General features: G+C 41.6%; 1 protein-coding gene across 1 annotated transcript in view; it reads left to right on the top strand.

The window, feature by feature from the left end:
- Positions 1 to 9,178: 9,178 nt before the first annotated feature.
- LOC149311325 (5-hydroxytryptamine receptor 1E-like) overlaps positions 9,179 to 18,142 on the top strand; it is a 59,140-nt gene continuing 50,176 nt past the window's right edge. Inside the window, exon 1 of the mRNA XM_089528544.1 lies at positions 9,179 to 9,365. The gene's annotated coding sequence lies outside the window, so the exon portion shown is untranslated. The remainder of the gene's footprint in view (positions 9,366 to 18,142) is intronic.

Here is an 18,142-nt window from a genome sequence, read left to right as displayed (position 1 = left end):
AAAATAACAGGATGCATAACATGGGGACAGACTGCAAAATCAAGGTTTTCAACATATGCTTTAAAATAACAGTCGTCAGAGCATACCAAACATCAGGTGAAACACACTGCATTTCATGAGCACCATCCTGTCATATGTCCTGCTTTAAACTGTAGAGAACATGTAGCACCATCAATAGCACTTAGCCATGGCAGTTAAAGCAGTGTCAAACTGCATTATTTCTGCCGTGCAGATGCAGATGCAGTCCTAGCCTGATTTGACATTGTAGCTTGTTTTGTTGTGTTTTAACTTTTGTATAATCAGGTTTTGAGTTCTGTTTTGTTTTAGCATTATTGTAAGTGATCAGGAGACGGAGGGATATTGGGGGGGGGGGGGAATTAAATAAGACAATGCAGTTGTTGAAAGGGAGATGGATTGGTGAGTGTCAATGGAATGATTGATGCAGTAGCCCTTCTTTTAACAAACTAAAATATGATGCTGGAGAAAAGAGGGAGGGAAAGTCTGATAAAGTAATGAACAAGTGACCAGAGTTTGGGGACAGGGGCCAACGTCTATGGTTGTATTCACACTGAAGAAATAATCTTGTTTGACACCACTTTAACTGCCATGGCTCAATGGTATGGAATTCTGGAAACTAGTTTGGTGAGACATTTACCAGTTTATCAGACAATAGTCAGTCAGAGGCTCCTAGCATAAACCCTCCACATGTGGAATCCCTCACTCTCAGTAGTGACTCCTCTTTTGCAACCCTGCAGTTCTCCTCGGCATTATTTGACACTTCTCCATTCTGCCCCACCTCTTTAAGCATCTCTGTGCTTGGGGACATCTTTAATTCTGCTGCAGAATCCTATTTGTTTAGAGGGAGTGAATCTGGGGCCATCTCTCCTGAGGGCCTTGCTTCTCTTGGATTCTGGTCTGGTAGATCTTCAGAGGTTCTGCTTTTCAGCAGCTTTGGGTCTTCTTCTAATGAGTGATGTATCCACATGATATAGTTACAGGACTATGAAACCACTTTAACCATGGCTCCATTCCACAAAATGCTGAGGTTTATAATAGGCTGACACTAGAGCTCTCCAGTGTAGACTTCTTAGGAGTCTCACCAAAGTGCAGATTCCAGGGATCCAAAGGATAGAATCATGGCAATTTAAGTGGAATCAAGCTGCTGTAACTGGGTAATGTGGATGCATGCAAAGACTCCTGTAATGTAGGCATGACATTTGAGATGCGATGTTGAGAGCATGGGAAATTCCACATGAGAAAGGACTGTAAGTTATTTCCATGGAATATATATCTTTATTATTAAGGCACACAGACTAGTCTGGAGTGAAACTAATATATAAAACAGCTACCATTCATTCCCATTGTGGGTGTCCTCCCCCACTGGTTCTTCTGCCTTTTTTCCCCAAGAGAAATTAGCTTAAAGATTAAAAGACAGACTGACGCCGAGTGCCTTCTAACATCAGGAGCCTTCTGCAACTACCCTTTAAATTTAGCAATGATCTTACTTTTATAGTGAATGGTGAAATTACATGTTAGTGAGATATGAGAGCAGATCCTGTCCTCCTTTCCCCTTCCCCTTCTCCTCTTTAGGGTGACCATTCATCCTATGTTGAATGCACAGCCAAGTCAACCCTGAAATACGAAAAAACAGTGGCAACAAATGTTCTTAAACTACATGGCTTTGTTGTTGCTGATGATGTGCACTTTCAGCCTGAATGCACACAAGGAATGGCATAAACCCCCTTGCAGAGGCTAAAGCGAGGCCTCCCATGGCTAGTTAATATGATCTGCCTCATGGCTTCTGATTCTGTTCTTCTTGTGAAAATACACTGATGCGCACATGTGAGTCTTGTCCAGACTGATGGCTAGTGCTGATTCAATCTGCTCCATTTATGTCACAGTGTGTTTCTTTGGGCTGCTGCTTTCCAGTTCTGCATCCACACACACTTTCTTAAAACAAAATTAAAATCCATGGTTGTTGTCTCCTTTTCCTTCTCTTTATTCTTCTTATTACTACTGCTACTATTATTATTTTGCTTTAGAATATCAACACCCAAATAAGAGAGTTTCCTGGCACCTTAAATTGAACAGGGAATCTTACTGATCTCTTTCCCCACCTCTTTTTGTATCACCCTGCCACCTCTCTCCTCCCCCCCCACCCCACAATCTTGCAAATGACACACACAATCTTGCAAATGGTTTCTTCTCCCATCTCTTTTTTTTCTATCGTCTGTCTGTGTGGGCACATGCAAGTGCACCACACCCACTGACCTGCATGCATACACACAGAGAAAGTACTCTATATCTAAGTTAAAACATGCAGGAGAGAGTGAAGGGAATGCAAGGAAGAGTTCCTTCAGACTTGCCAAAAGTTGGGGTTTGCAAAGTCTTAGGGTTTGGTACCCATCATCAGGCACAATTCCAAGTGATTTGACTTATAAAGCCCTATATGGCTCAGGCCAGATTATCTCCCTTAGCTTCCGGGCACAGTACAAGTTGTTGGTTATCACCTATAAAGCCCTACATGGCCTGGGTGCAGTCTAATTGAAGGAACGCCTCCTCCCATACAATCCTTCCCGTACACACCGATCCTCTGGGGAAAACCTCTTACAATCTAGAAAGACCAGACTGGCAGTGACTTCTCGGAGGTCCTTCTCTGTCACCGCTCCAAAAACTCGGAATGACCTGCTGGAAGAGATTCGCCAATTATCCTCACTCGAGGCTTTTAAAAAGGCGACTAAAACCTTTCTCTTCTGGCAGGCCTTCCCCGATTGATAATGTCCAGAACCACTCGAATCCCCCTCCTTTTATTATTTTTCTTATTTGTGGTTTGTTTTTAAATTTGATATATTGTTATGTACTTTTTAACCATTTTTTACTGTTTAATTTTATAGTTGGGAGGGAGGGTTGGGCCGGGGTCTTGTAGGGCTTGTTGTGTTTATTGTTGTATACTGTAGTAACTCTGCTGTTACCCGCCTTGATCCTCAAAGCGGAAGAGGTGGGATATAAATAAATATTATTTATTATTATTATTATTATTATTATCTGAAGGACTGCATTCTAGGCACACAACAACAACAACAACAACAAATTCTCCCTTATGAACCAACTCATGCTTTGAGTTCTGCTAGGGAGGTCTTTCTCTCTGTCCTGTCACCCTCATAGGTACATCTGGAGGGCCTCCTCAGTGGCTACTCCCAGGCTGTGGAACTCTCTTCCCAGAAAAGTTAGATTGGCACCCTCTCTACTTTCTTTCTGTAGACAAGTAAAGACTTTTCTGTTTCAACAGGCATCTGCTAAGTGACTGTATAAGGCCCATTTAACTAAAAAAAATTATGCTGGATCCTGCTAATTGTTGTGCTAGAGTACATCTCTGTGTCTAATGATATGTAATTTTTAGTTGTGTATGTATTATGTATTTATTTATGTATTCTATTGTAACCCACCTTGATCCTTTCAGAAAGGCAGGTTATAAATAAAATCTATTATTATTATTATTATATTTTAATCAAATTTTAAGTGTTTTGATTATTTAATAATATTTTAATTTTTGTTTCCTTGTCAATTTTTAACTTCTTACAAGATGCTTTGATTCCTAAAAATGGCAGAATAGAAATAAATGTTATCATCATCATCAACATCATCATCATCCTAGAGCTGCTCTCCCCTGCATTACTCCTCTGTTGCACCACTGTATGGCAGGAGATCTCTCAGCATGCACCATTCCTCTTACCACAAAATGATGCCCAAGACACTGCTGTGCAACATGCAAAAAGGAGGAACTGACTTTTTCGTACTTTTTGGCTTGTGATCTACAGCCATCAAGCCCATTGACAGTGGTAGAGGCTACAAGAAGAACTAGAGAAATGCCCTCTGAATGCAGAACTAGAGGCTTCTCAGCCTTGCTGGCAGCTTAGCTGAGCCAGTCTTTTGGGTGAAAGCCACAGTCCTCATTGATTTCATGCCACAAATTAGGATGTTCCATATGAGTGATCCTCCCCACCAAAAAAGTTTAAAAAAAAACCAGAAACTTTTCATCAAGCAATAATAATTACAGTGGTCAGAAGCTAGTTGTCATGTCAGTGCATCAGCTATAAGAGGAGCACATTGCTGACAAGAGCTGGTGCATGTCAGGCCCTTGATGCTGAGCACTGACAGGATTGATGTTTCTCAAAAGCAGCCATCAATGACAAGGCTGTTGTGGGTCTGGTTTGGAACTGGTGTTTGAAAAGAATATTCATCCTTTCATCACCTTTGGATCTAAGTGATGAAGCATTTTCGGGGGCCAGGGGACCTAACATTTTAACCAGAAATGATACTTTGGGTAAGCTTTGTACAAAAAGGACACATTATATTTCAAAGAGTGCTGTCCTATCTATGATGGGTGGTCAAGGTCTAGGAATCTGAGGGCTATTTTTGCTGCACCACGACTCACCAGGGCACCAGCCTATTCCAACAGGATTTGATTAAAAAAAAAAGATGGGGCAGATATTTTGTTTTAGAGGAAAATTGTACTTTGGACATTTTAACCAGAAATCATACCTAGGGCAAACTTTGAACAAAATTGGCACTTTATATTTCAAAGGCTCCTATCTATGATGGGTGGTCAAGGTCTGGGACACTGAGGGCTATTTCTCCTGATCCAGAACCCACCAGTGCACCAGCCTCTCCCAACAGGGCAGATATTTTGTTTCAGAGGAGAATTGTACCCTGGATAAGCATGATTCTTCCATTTTTTTAAATGTTCAAAAATATGTTATAGGAAGATCATTGTTGTTGCAGATGTTTTCACATCTGAAAAAATAACCAGGGGGACCACATAATTTCTAGCCTTACTATATACTGCTGGTGAAAGGCAAGGGCATAATCTGTCCTGGAAGCACTGACCTCCCTCTGCTCTCTCATCCATCCAGCCTTTAAGGTGAGCACAAACAGTTATGCCTGCTGTAATTTTTTTAATTTTTTTAGCATTGTTTATCTTTGCTTCATCCTTTAGATCCTTTGTTACACATCCCTAAGTTTTAACCTTATCCACAGGTCATTTCAAAATCCATAATTTCCCCCCCAAAACTTGCCCTCAACTTATACATGAGGTCAGCTTATAGTTGAGTATACAGTGGACCCTTGTTATACGCTGGGGTTTGGTCCCAAGATCCCTCGTGGATAACAAAATCCATGGATGCTCAAGTCCCATTAAATATAATGACATAGCAAAATTGTGTCCTTTATAAAAAATGAAAAATCAAGGTTTGATATTTGAAATTTATACTTTTTTTAAACATTTTCAAACTGTGGATGCTTGAATCCATGTATAAGAAATCTGTGTATAAGAAGGGCTGACTGTATATGGTACTCATTTGCAAACATGGGTACAGTCAGGCTTTTACTCTACCTGTACTCTATATATGACTTGTGTACTATCACAAGTAGAAGCTGGAGTGATTTTTTTTAAAAAAGGCCATTTTTCCTGCCCTACTCATCTTGATTACTTTCATAGGAAGTAGTACCATTGATACATTTAGGGCTGTATTGCCTACTCTGTCTGGAAACAACTTTTCAGATTTTCAGACAGGGATCTTTTCCCTGAACTCTTGAGATCCCTACCACTGAACCTGCGGTCTTTTGCATACAAAAGATGTGTGTTATCACACATCTACAGTCCGTGTTCCTGAATCTGTGCCATGTGCTCAGAGTTTCCAGTGTGTTTTTAGTTCACTTTCTGTGATTCTGTTGGCTGATGCAGTGGAATCTGCACAGTATCATAATTCTGAACATCTACCTTTAAGGAATAGGAAGTCAAACATCTTAACTCACTCATTAACAGAAATTATGCAAATGCTTGGGTACACACTCCTTCCTGAATAGCTGGTGTAGACAGATTTTTATGGCACAGTAGAAACTATATATGAACTCATTTATGAATGAGTGGAACTGCTGGATTTGTCACCATCAGGCATTTCAGGTGTGATTTTACCCAGTTTTATTAACACTCTTGCACTGGGGATAATCATGGTACAGGACATTAGTGTTGGAAGCAGAGTCTCACATATTTTCAAATTAGAAATTGGAGTTTGGCATTCATTTTGGGCAATAATAAAAATTGTACTGATCCAGTTGATTAGTTGGACCATTTTGTGTCCAAGATGACACTATGGGTGCTTCCACGCTTGCGGCTGTAAATAATGGCTTGCCTGGAATCTATGGCGTCTGAACACTGATATAGAGATAGAAAATGGAAGAGAGCTGTTTTTAAATCAAGTATACATTATACTCAATGCAGATTCTCTCCCACCCCATTCTGTATACAAGAGGGAATGCAATGAGAGAGACAGAGGGAGAAACAAATGGAAAGCTTTGTTGGTAGATGTACGCCAGCATACACCTCATTTTTTCAGATGAAGATTTAATAGGATCCAGCAAAACACGAGTGTCAGGCCTTTTGTTTGCAGAGGAACAGGAGGAACGCCACATTAAGGATAAATATAATTATGTATTAAATTATTTAAAAGGTTTATAATCTGCCTTTCAAGGCTATGAGCAATGATATGAAAATGACAAACAAAATTATACTATTATATTGTATTATACAAAAAAAAATCACCCCCCTGGAAAAAAAACCAAGTAAGGAGCAGTACTTTAAAATATAATTGAGCCAGTAGATACTTTTTCTCTTCGGCAGCAATTGTATGCAACAGAGACATTTAAATATGTTCTCTTTAGTTGGATGGTGAGTTGAGGACACACTGAGTGGCATAGACAGAAGTCTTTCTTCACTTTCTGCCTTTAACAGGGGGAAATAGTGATGAAGCCAGTGACTGAAGTGGCTTCCATGTCAATGGGGTGAATGATCCACTCCAGGGCTTAAAGTAAAAATGTCTATCCAAAGTGATGAAATTATTTCGGGGATTAGCTAAAGTTCAGACTAAAACCTAGACCAGATTTGCCACCCCACTGACCATCCACTGCTAGGTAATTAGATTACTGAAAAATCTATACTTAATTGTGCTGCTTTGCGCAGGTGGGGAGTGGGACATATGTGCATATGTGTGGTTTTAGATGGCCAAGTTATTACTTTCGTTGGTAATGCACACAGTGAATATTTCTCTTCTCTTGCCCTACTCTGACCCATCAGACAAGGCTTTACAGCTGCTTCTGCAGTCTTGATGAGTTAGAGAGAGTGAAAGTACAAACCACTGGCTTGAGTCTACAAGAAAAAATAATCAGTGCTTATGCTGTTTCGCATCCTAAACTTACTTGTATCCTAGCACCATCGTGACTAATGGATTAAAATAAGTGTTTGTTTCCATTGCTTTCATGTACAGTGTACTTGGCTATGGGCACCAGTTTGCTGGGAAGGAAGAAAATGGAAAGCATATACATCTCAAAGAAACAACAATAAAGGGAGCATTTGTGGTCAGGTATAAGGTGGCCAGGTGACCCTTCCTTATAAAATATACACTTGTCCCTCCATATTTGCTAGGGTTAGGGGCACAGGACCCCCATGAATGTGGAAAAACCACAAATAACAAAAACACTATGTTTTTATTTGAGAGAACACAACTCTAAGAATCTCTAGGTCCTCCAGTGCATTGGCCAAACATTGGCCATAGAATTGTGTGGGAGGAACTATAAATGCCTAGTGGAGTGTTCTCTCCAGGAATCTCTAGGTTCTTCAGTGCGACTTTTGGTTATGGTTGACCACAGAGTTGCACTGGTGGACCTAGATATTCCTAGAGAGAACATATTAATAAAATCCATGAATAATCAAATCTGCAAAAGGCAAAGCCAGAAATGTGGAGGGATGAGTGTATAGGTAAATGGAACAGCTGGCGTAGTGTGAATGTCCTCAGAGCCTGCACCTCTCTGGGCAGAGAAGGAGAATGTGTCCTGCAGAATGACCCCTGGGACCTCACTGTGGCCGAACTTGGAGTGCAAGAGGGATGACCGGAAGGGGTCTCATTAATTTGACCCAAAGGTGAGCACTGCCACTCTTGATCTGAGGTTCTTCTCTCAGCATCCCACCCTCCTCCAGCCACTCTCTCCAAATGCTGCCATACTGCAGCAAAAAGTGGTTTAACCCTATTCTACCTCCCATGACAATGCAATAGAATTATGGCGTAGCCATGTGGGTCATATAGCAAATTCTGATAAGATCCAAAATCCATAAAACAGTGATACTTTTAACTGACCAATCAAAATGCACAAAGTACATGATGCAGACTTTTGAAGCTCCACTGGCTTCATCCTCAGGCAAAGGTGTTAAGAATCATACAGGAGAAAAAATATAAAAAATGACAGTGTTATATGACAAAGGCTAGGAACTTCTGAGATCTCAGAAGAAGTACCTTTTTGTATTGCTAATGGCATTCATATTTTATCTCCTGGACTTTGGAATGCTTTGTTTCCAGTGCCACATGGGTAAAGAAGAGGGACCCACTGGGAGCTGGAAACAACTCAAAGGCACATAACAACAACAATGATTCTTAATACCTTTGCCTAATGAAGAAGCCAGTGGAGCTTCGAAAACATGCATCATGTATTTTGTGCATTTGAGTTGGCTGATTAAAGGGAATCCTAAAGAGAGAGGCAACAGACTGGGAGTTTACTATTTGACATTTCTACCTTGAACAAAGGTGAAACAATTTTTTTCTTCGTTGGCATGTTTTACCTGAACAACACCAAAAGGTTTTCCTGATGCTACTTCCTGAGATATTCTTCTTTCTCCTCCTAACAAAGGGGTTTGTGTCCTCACAAAGGATTCGTAACAAACTGGATCTCAAAATCAGTAGCCTGTTTTCTTGCAATCTTGGATCTCTTCCAACTCTACAATTCTATTATTATCATTATTTTTATTATTACTACTATGGGATTCTGTCCTTGTGTGAGCTAGTCAGCCTGGTCTGCCAGAGAGGTTTAGTGCCCAATGGCAAGGGAAAAAGTGGTGTCAAAAGTGGATCATTTCTGCAGTGTGGAGGGCTAGGCTCTGGGATGGGCTGGAAAGGGCTGCCCCCTAGTGTCGGATCCCTGACTGATTTGCCCATCCTTGTCCTCTATAAAACCGAGGCAAAGAAGTCTAGCAGCAGCTCCCTCCTCCTCCGTTTCCCTGCCTCTGCTCTACACTGCAGCTCCACCTGAGCCACTTTGGATGCCTAAAGCAGCAGCAGCCACAGGGGGAGATCCTAGGCTGGCTGGAGAGAGGCATCCTGATCCTTTCTCCTCTGGGAAGTTGGACCTGGAAAAGGCGATGGGAAGGGTCTGACTGCTCTGCCATGGGCACCGGAGCCTGGATCATGCCAGGAGGAGGAGGAGGAGGAGAAGGGGCATTGCTGGGACAAGGGGGGCTCTCTCCATGCCAGCCCCGGAAGGTGAGGTGGGGTCCTTTTGGGGGGGTTGGGGGGGACTATTTATGGCTCTAGAGACTCAGCCATGGAAACCCACTGGGGGACCTTGGGCCAGTCACACTCTCTCAGCCTCAGGGGATGATGGCAAGGGCAAACCCACCCTGAGCAAAGCTGGCCCAAGGAAAGCCCTACATAGGCTGGACCTATAAGTGGGAAAGGGCTTGAAGATAGGAGGAAAGAGGGCTCTGGAGACCAAGGTTGGAATCCCAGCTCAGCCATGGAACCCACCTTGGGCAAGTCACACTCTCTCGGCCTCAAAGGAAGCAATAAGTCGGAAAGGACTTGAAGGCACACAAGAAGGAGAAGAAGAGGAAGAAAAGGAAGGAAGGAAGGAAGGAAGGAAGGGAAGAGGGAGTTATTTGGGAAGGCGCAGGATTCTCACCCAGGTCCAAGCTTTTCATGCATTATTATTTTATATAATACAGTGCCACTTGCTCATATATATAGCTTAATATATAATTAACCAAAATGAGAATACAGTGCCATGGATCGTTGCTTTGGGAAGCTCCCGGTTCGAATCCTGCCTACACCTTCTGCAGAGCGAGGGCTAAACCTCCACTTTCCCTATTACTATAGGAGGAGCATCTGCACCCTGAGCTTTTGCTGCTGTTGTGTGTCTCCAAGTCCTTTGCGACGTATGGCTTCCCTCTGAGGCTGAGAGAGTGTGACTCGCCCAAGGTCCCCCAGTGGGTTTCCAAGGCCGAGGGGGGGGGGTCCAACCCTGGGTCCTCAGAGCCCTACTCCATCATCTCAAACTACACTGGTGTAGCGCTATGATTCCACTATGACTGCCCTGCTGTGGAATCCTGGGATGGGCAACTTAGGGAGGGGCCCTTGAGCCTTGTCAGCCAGGGAGCCCTCAACCACACTCCCCAAACTACGGCTTCCTGACTCCCTCAACTACAAATCCCGGGATTTTAAGAGCCATCGCAATTGGAAGTGGGATAGCAGCGCTACAACAGGGCAGTGTGATCAAGACCGGGGTAAACCTCCTCTCAGCCAATCTTGCCAACAAAACCCCAGGGCAGGGTCCCCTCAGGGGGAGCATCATAACATTTTAAAAATTAAAAACAATTTTTTAAAAAGTTAAAAAAAAACTATTTATAAAATGTTAATACTTTCTGTATTGTTTTAAATTGTATTGATTCAAATTTGCTGTGCCCCGCCTTGAAAGAGGCGGGATAGAAGAGAGTAAAATAATAATACAATACCGATTGCTCATATACATATGTGTGTGTGTGTGTGTGTGTGTGTGTATATAAAATTAAGTAAAATAATAATACAATGTAAGGCCTTACCAATGAAAATCTCAAAACACTCCTATGAATTCATATTTCTTAGGGATGCTTAGAATGGAGGACTTTTTGGAATTCCTCCTGGGCAGAAGGTTATGGAGGACAGGCCCTGGAGAGGGAGGACCTCTGGTCACCCTGTCCTAAGCACAAAGGAGGACAAGGCACCCATCAAATGTAGGGTGGTTTGAGGAAAATGTAGGACAGGACAAAATCACAGCTAAAAACACTCCTAGAAATGTGAATCCGTGCTTCGTAGTGACGGGACAAAATGGAGGACCTTTTGGAATGCCTACTGGGCTGAAGGTAGAAATGGAGGACATGTCTGGAAAAGGAGGATGCCTGGTCACCCTAACCCAACCAGATTCTTTGCTTCCAGCGCAGCGCTCACCATAAGGTATGGCAGGTTGGGAAGCTGCAAGGATGACCTTGTGGGTGTGTTGGTGTGTCTTCAAGTCCTTTCCAACTTACGGTGATCCTAAGGTGAACCCATCATGGGCTTTTCTTGGCACAGTTTGTTCAGAGGAGGTTTGCCATTGCCTCCCCTGACGCTGAGAGGGTGTGACTTGCCCAAAGTCTAGGGGGAGAAAAAAGAAGGTGAGGCCAATTGGGGGGCTTGTAAGGTCTATTGGAGTGCGGGGTCCTGTCCTTGTTCTCCTGTTGCCTTCTCCTCCTTTGGGGTTAAGAAAGGGTGGCCAGGTACCCTCCTTTTCCAGGACCATGTCCTCCATTTCCACTTTCTACTCAGGCAGAATTCCAAAAAGTCCTCCATCCTGAGCATCACTACAAAGCATGAATTTATGTTGCTAGGGGTGTTTTCAGGTTTTTCTATAGTAAGGTGGGGGGTCTTGTGGATTGTGGCACTTTTGGGGTCCTAGGGGAGGAGGGTCTGCTTTGGCAGGAGCAGGAGAGGGACCTGGCACACAGAGAGGGATGGATTTGATGAGTAGAACGGCCTCAACCCCAGCAGAACACTCCCAAATGGACAAGGCGGCAGAGAGACCTGAGGGTGCATCTACACTACAGAATTAATGCAGTTTGACACAACTTGAATGGCCATGGCGCCATCCTGAAGAATCCTGGCATTTGTAGTTTGGTGAGGAACGAGCCCTCTTTGGCAGAGAAGGGGAAAGACCTTGTAAAACTACATATCACAGTATTTTGTAGGATGGAGTCATGGCAGTTCAAGTGAAGCGGCATTTTTTCCTACAGTGTCAATTCACCCTTAGTCTCTTGGATGCCTGGATGGACTGTGAATCTCATTGCCATTTCAGCCACCAGGGAACCTGGTCAAGTTAAGATTGGCATGGGAGTGTCTAATCCTCTTGAACTAATAGTGTTTCTGCCACTGTGAAGAGCATTGCCTCTAATATGTGATAGGTTACATTCAGAGTTCTCCCTGCACCATATGGATGGGATATGTCAATTTCATGTGAACACAGTGCAGTGAGAAATCTTTGGCGTTCCAGATGTTTGGACTACAACTCCCATAATCCTTCCCTGGTGGCCACACTGGTCAGGGGTACCTGGTGGGAGCTGACCTCCAGTCCAAAGCATCCATTAAGTCCCAGTGTCAGTATTGTTCTTTTCTCCCAGGATCATTGCAAAGATCAGAAGTGTCGCTGACTACCTTTGTTATTGTTGTGTGCCTTCAAGTTGTTGCATATGATGGCAGCTGGATCAGAACCAGGAGAGGCCAGAAGATGTGGCAAGATTGCATTTGGGATCATCTAGACCTCTAGAACAAAGGAGATTCCTTCAACCTTGTACACATGAAGCATGTTTTTAAATCTGTTGCTGAATCATACCAGAAATGCTCCCTAGATACTTTAGTTGACCATACAGGTCACTGTCTAGAAACCAAACCTCCTTGCACAAATATTTGCCTAAGTGGCATTCTAAACAATTCCTATCCAGGAGATGTTGATAAGATCTTGGTTTCTTATCCCCAGTTGGGCAATACTATTACCACCAAGTCTGCAAGATTTTAATTTCTCTGGAACTATTTAGACACGACTTGATAACCTTGTCAAGGGGGAAACCTTTACCTTTTATTGTGTATTGTAGCCCGCCTTGATCTGTAGGGAGAGGTAGGATATAAATACATTTTTATTTATTATTATTATTTATTCATTAATTTAGGTGGCACAAAAAAGGGGGAGGGAGAGGATAAGGGAAGAAAAGGTTTGGTTTCTTGTGAAGAGCAAGTGGATGTTGAATTGTCATCATGCACTAAGCCTTCAGCAAGAGCATTCAGATACTGTTCAGCTTCCCCAAGAATTCTGGAATCTTTCTGCAACACAGGAGCATATTGGTTAAATGACACAGGAAACATGCAAAATTACACCTTGAGAAGCTAGTTCACATGTTTTTGTCCATTCATGACACTGCAGAGCTCTGTGACACTGCTGACCAAATGGGAGGAGACAATGATAATTTCAACTCAAACCTTGTGCAAACTTCTCTGTAGATACTTTCTTCATGATCTACAGAACAGGGAGGAATACATGGGAGGGGAAGAAGCACTTCCTAAGCCAGAGATGGGAGCACACACAACCTGTGGGCTACAGGCAGCCCTATTTTTATGGCCTCTGGAGGAACTCAGTGCCACCAAAAAACAAAAAAAAAGAAGTTTGAAATAGAAACAAGTGACATGCACATGTCCATCCCATGTTTTGGTTTTCAGAAATACATTTTAGAAAGAAAGAAAGAAGGAGAAAGAAAGAAAGAAAGAAAGAAAGAAAGAAAGAAAGAAAGAAAGAAGCATCTGATCACTTCTGATTTCAGTTTTTGATACCAGCAAGGAGGAGTTATACTCCATAGAGGGTCCAAGGAGGTGAAAATTGGCCTCTGGACCCACTGAAGTTGACCTCTGCTGTCCTACAACCTCCAGACATATGCTGGCCAGATCTATGGTGTGTGAGAGAGGAGGTGTGCAGGGCTTTTCACCTTCTCTCTCTCTCCTTCCTTCCTTCCTTCCTTCCTTCCTTCCTTCCTTCCCCTCCCTTTCCCTCTCTTATTGGTCCTAGTAAGAGGAGAAATAGGAGTTTTCCTCTCCTATTCCAAGGATCCCAATTCTCTCTTGATCCACACACAATGAAGAGAGAATATCCATCCATTTTTTGGTCTGGATTTGCGGTGGCATCCAGAACAACAGGCAGTTCTACCACTCTCCAGAGAGATGGAGGTATGCCAAGGAGGCACAACAGGTGCCAACAGGGGACCTCCCAAGTCCATGTATTTGATTAAATGGACTGGCCCATGAAAGCTTGTACCATATCATATTTGCTAATCTTCAATAAGCCATAATATTCTTTGTTGCTTTTAAAAATTACTTCAATACTTCCTTTTCCAAGCAGAGGTACTGCATATAATAAATGTCAATTATGAAAAGTAAAGAACACAGAGCTTAACATTTTTAAACTTCCCCTGCAAATGGCAAAACAAATTATCTCCAATAGCATCTCCATTGGAGTGGAAAGCAATGTTTTAAGGTTTTAGCCATCAAATGTACTATGGACCCATAGGTCTTCACAATCAACACTAAAAACAAACCACACCTATTTTTATTATCAGGTATAATGATAATTACTTTGCTACTAGTAACTACCTCACTCTTCTTTCATTCACACATTGTAATGGCATAAAGTCAATAGTGTTATTTTCCAAAGAGCCAATGTGGCATAATGGTTTGAGTTTTGGACTACGACTCTGGAGACCAGGGTTCAGTTCCCAGCTTAGCCATGAAACTTGCTAGGTTCTATTTTGGGGCAAATCACATACTCGGAAGGGAAGGCAATTGCAAACCTCCTCTAAACAAATCTTGCCAAGAAAACCCCAAGTTGCCATAAGTCAGAAACCTCTTGAAGGCACACAGCAGCGACAACAATTCTTGTCCAATGTAGGGGTTTCATTTTCTCTTGCAGAAGGTGAGCAGGGGAAACAATGGAAATTCTTTCAAGTCAGCCTTTGCCTGCCAGATGTGTTGACATCAGCCATGCTGGTTGAGATGATGGGAGTTGTAGTCCAGCACATCAAGAGCATATCAGGAAAGGGGAGACTTCTGTGAATTATAAAAGGAGACAAACTAGTCAACCTTTTCTTCCCAGGGGGAAGACAGAAAGACTGTTCCGCTTAACTGGCAATGGAATAATAATAATCTAGTATGACACTGCTTCACTGCCACAGTTCCATACTATAGAATTTTGAGAACTGTAGTTTGTTGTGCTGCCAGCACTATGGTGCCACAACAAACTACAGTTTCCAGAATTCCATAACATGGAACCATGGTAGATAAAGTGGTGGCAAACCGGGTTATGTCTGCAGTGAGGATGCAGTCCTAGAGAGATTAGACTGGCAACCGCCTTGGTAGCTTTCTGCAGGCAGGTACAATGGACCCTTGTTATACTCTGGGGTTTGGTTCCAAGATCTACCATATATAACAAAATCTGTGTATGCTTAAGTCCCATTAAATATAATGACATAGCAAAACAGTGTCCCTTGTAAAAAATGGAAAATCAAGGTTTGATATTTGAAATTTATACTTTTTTTGAATATTTTCAAACAGTGTATGCTTGAATCCGTGTATAAAAAATCCGTGTATAAGAAGGGCCGACTGTAAATACTTTGCTGTAGATGGATTGGTCAAGGGGAAAGACCCTTGCATAATGCACTGGATTCTCTTTTTGCTGTTTTCCTTTTAATGGTTTTTAACAAGTTTTATTTTTTTTGATGGCTTAATTACACTTTTAACTTTTGTACATTGTGGATTTTTAGCTGTTGGTTTTAATTGTTGTAGGCCACCTCAAGCCACTTCAAGCCACTTCAGTTAATACAGAATTAACTGTATTAATTCTGCAGTATGCAGTTTGGCACCACTGTAACTGCCATGGCTCATTGCTATGGAATTCTGGAATTTGTAGTTTTATAAGATATTTAGCCTTCTCTGTCAGGGCACTCTAGTGCCACAACAACTAAAATACCGAGGATTCCATAGCATTGAGTTAAAGTGGTGTCAAAATGCCAGTTCTACAGTGAGGTAGCAGCCTGGGAAGAATGTGGAATATAAACAAATACAACAACAACACAACAACGTAGGGTGAATGATATGGCCTGCCAGGGATTTTTGGACTTCAACTCCCAAAATTTCAAACCATTGACTATACTAGCTAGGGTTAATGAAAGTTGCAGCTCAAAAACATCTGGAGGGCAGCACAGTTTACACCCTGTTGTAACCCAAGTTGTTCTACAAAATCTCATGCATGGCACAATCCTCACCTTCTTCACTCAGATGTGTGTCTCACTTTGTCCAGCTAAGCTTACTCCCACTGACTTTATTTACAAGTGGAGCATCACTCTTGGATACTTAATATTTAAAAATAAAACCCACAGATACTGCAGTGGCTAAAGTCACTTTCATCCCAGTAAAGTGTATAGTTAGAAATGTTTTAGAGTTTTGAATCACTTTGCTTTTGATAATAGGTGCTCTTGAGTTGTCTGTCAACATTTTGTTCCTGTTGTAAATTAAATAGAGATGCAGGGGAGTAGAAGAACAGATTTTTGCCTAGAAGGATTAAAATCAACTACATCATACTTGACAGTATGTTCAGACCCAAGCTGCAATTGTGTTTCCTTTCTCTGCTAATACATGCATTTCCCATATACAGTATGGTACTCTTTGTAGATGTGTTTTTTTACAGTGGTGGCTGGTAACTTCTATGATAGAAGTATGGTATATCGGCTTTGGATTTTAGTCTGAACTTGAAAAGAGGTGCCAATATGGTGAAAACCATCCTCAAAACAAGTTCAGCACTTTGGACAAAACCTTTAAAGGCCAGGCTAAAATCCAGAATGTAGTCAACATCCCACTGATATGGGAGCCTCCAGCCACCATTGTTTCTTTAATGGATTTGGTTAACAATTGCACAAATAACAGGCAACAAACACAATCAAACTTACAAAGTATGTGCCCACCCAAAATGAGCACATGCAAATGGGCCTAATAAATCTTAAAGATCAACAAGAAAATCAAAGTCAGCCCAAAGTATCCCTTCACATGTTGCTATGATCCTGTCTCCAGAAATTCAGGAACAGAAACTTAGATGTAACTAGTTACTTATTCATTGAGTAAATTCATTTCTTTCCCTGGTAACTAAGGATGCAGCTACACTGTAGAAATAATGCAGTTTGACATCACTCTTTGGAAGAGAAGGCTAAAGACTTGTAAAACTACAAATCCCAGGATTCTACAGAATAGAGTAAAGCACTTAAAGTGGTGTCAAATTGCGTTATTTTGACAGTGTAGATGCTTACTAAGATATAACTACACTATAACAGTAACTCAATAAGGGATAGTCATGTCTTTTGCAGTATACAGTAATTGTAACTTTTTCATTAATTTTTATAATTACAAAGATGTGGCTTCATTAATGATGGAGGAGGAGTATTACATGGTGTTAAGGCAGCAATCAAATTTTTGGCTACTTTTTGGATTACAGAACCTGGAATTCCTTATAGGGCAAAATGTTCTATTATATGTTATAGAGCACCCACCAAGTTTTGTCTAGGGAATAAACGGCAACTTGTGGCGGCGGGTGGGGGGCATTAATTACAAAAACTTGATGGCAGGGGAAAGTTAATGACCTCTTTTTTGAACATCATGGTTCCATCCAGACCAAACCCCACCAGCGGCTATTAATTTTTAATGTAAATGTTTAAATGTAATTGACCCTACAGGACATCTCAAGAGTTTTATTATTAGTTGTTTTTTTTTTTTGGGGGGGGGGGGGTCGGGCTTCTAGAAGATTTTCTTCCTGACGTTTCAGCAGCATCTGTGGCTGGCATCTTCAGAGTTTTATTATTGTTGACTCTCAAGTATTTATTAATTCTAGTTTGATTGATCCCACTATCTCTTGAACCTTTAGTTTCATCTTTGTTAAATTTCTTTAGAAAAATCTTCTCTTGCTTTAAGAACAAAGAAAAAATTTATAGGTATACCATGCGTGTATCAGATTTGCCTCAATTAACTTTTTGAGAGATTTCAAAAACCAGAAACTCATTTTTTTCAGAACTGTTTTTGATTTAAAATGAAAAAAACTAAGCTATAAAAATGTCATGAATATTATAGCCCAATCCACCACATGGAAGAAGATGTGTATCATGCTTATCCATATCACAATGCTCAGGAGAGCCATATTAAGCTTGGTAAGCATGTCTTTTGAGGCCATGAGTTGTTGAGCACAAGCAGAAGAAATGTTGTTGTTTTTGGTTTGTTGTTTTTGGTTCATTGCTTTTGGAGGGATTGGGTTTGTTTGTTTGTTTGTTTTGCATCATCCACTTACATACCTCCAGATAAATTCATAAGTGACAGGGGATAGTGTTTTCACTGAAATAGCTAAGAAGGCTGGTAGCATTGTAAGCACAGTACATTAAAAGAAGTGTACCATTCTT

Source organism: Sceloporus occidentalis, unplaced genomic scaffold (genome assembly GCF_023333645.1).
Source record: "Sceloporus occidentalis isolate IW3139 unplaced genomic scaffold, rSceOcc1.0.p SCAF_6, whole genome shotgun sequence".
Lineage (NCBI taxonomy): Eukaryota > Metazoa > Chordata > Lepidosauria > Squamata > Phrynosomatidae > Sceloporus > Sceloporus occidentalis.
This window is presented reverse-complemented; position numbering and strand designations above follow the sequence as displayed.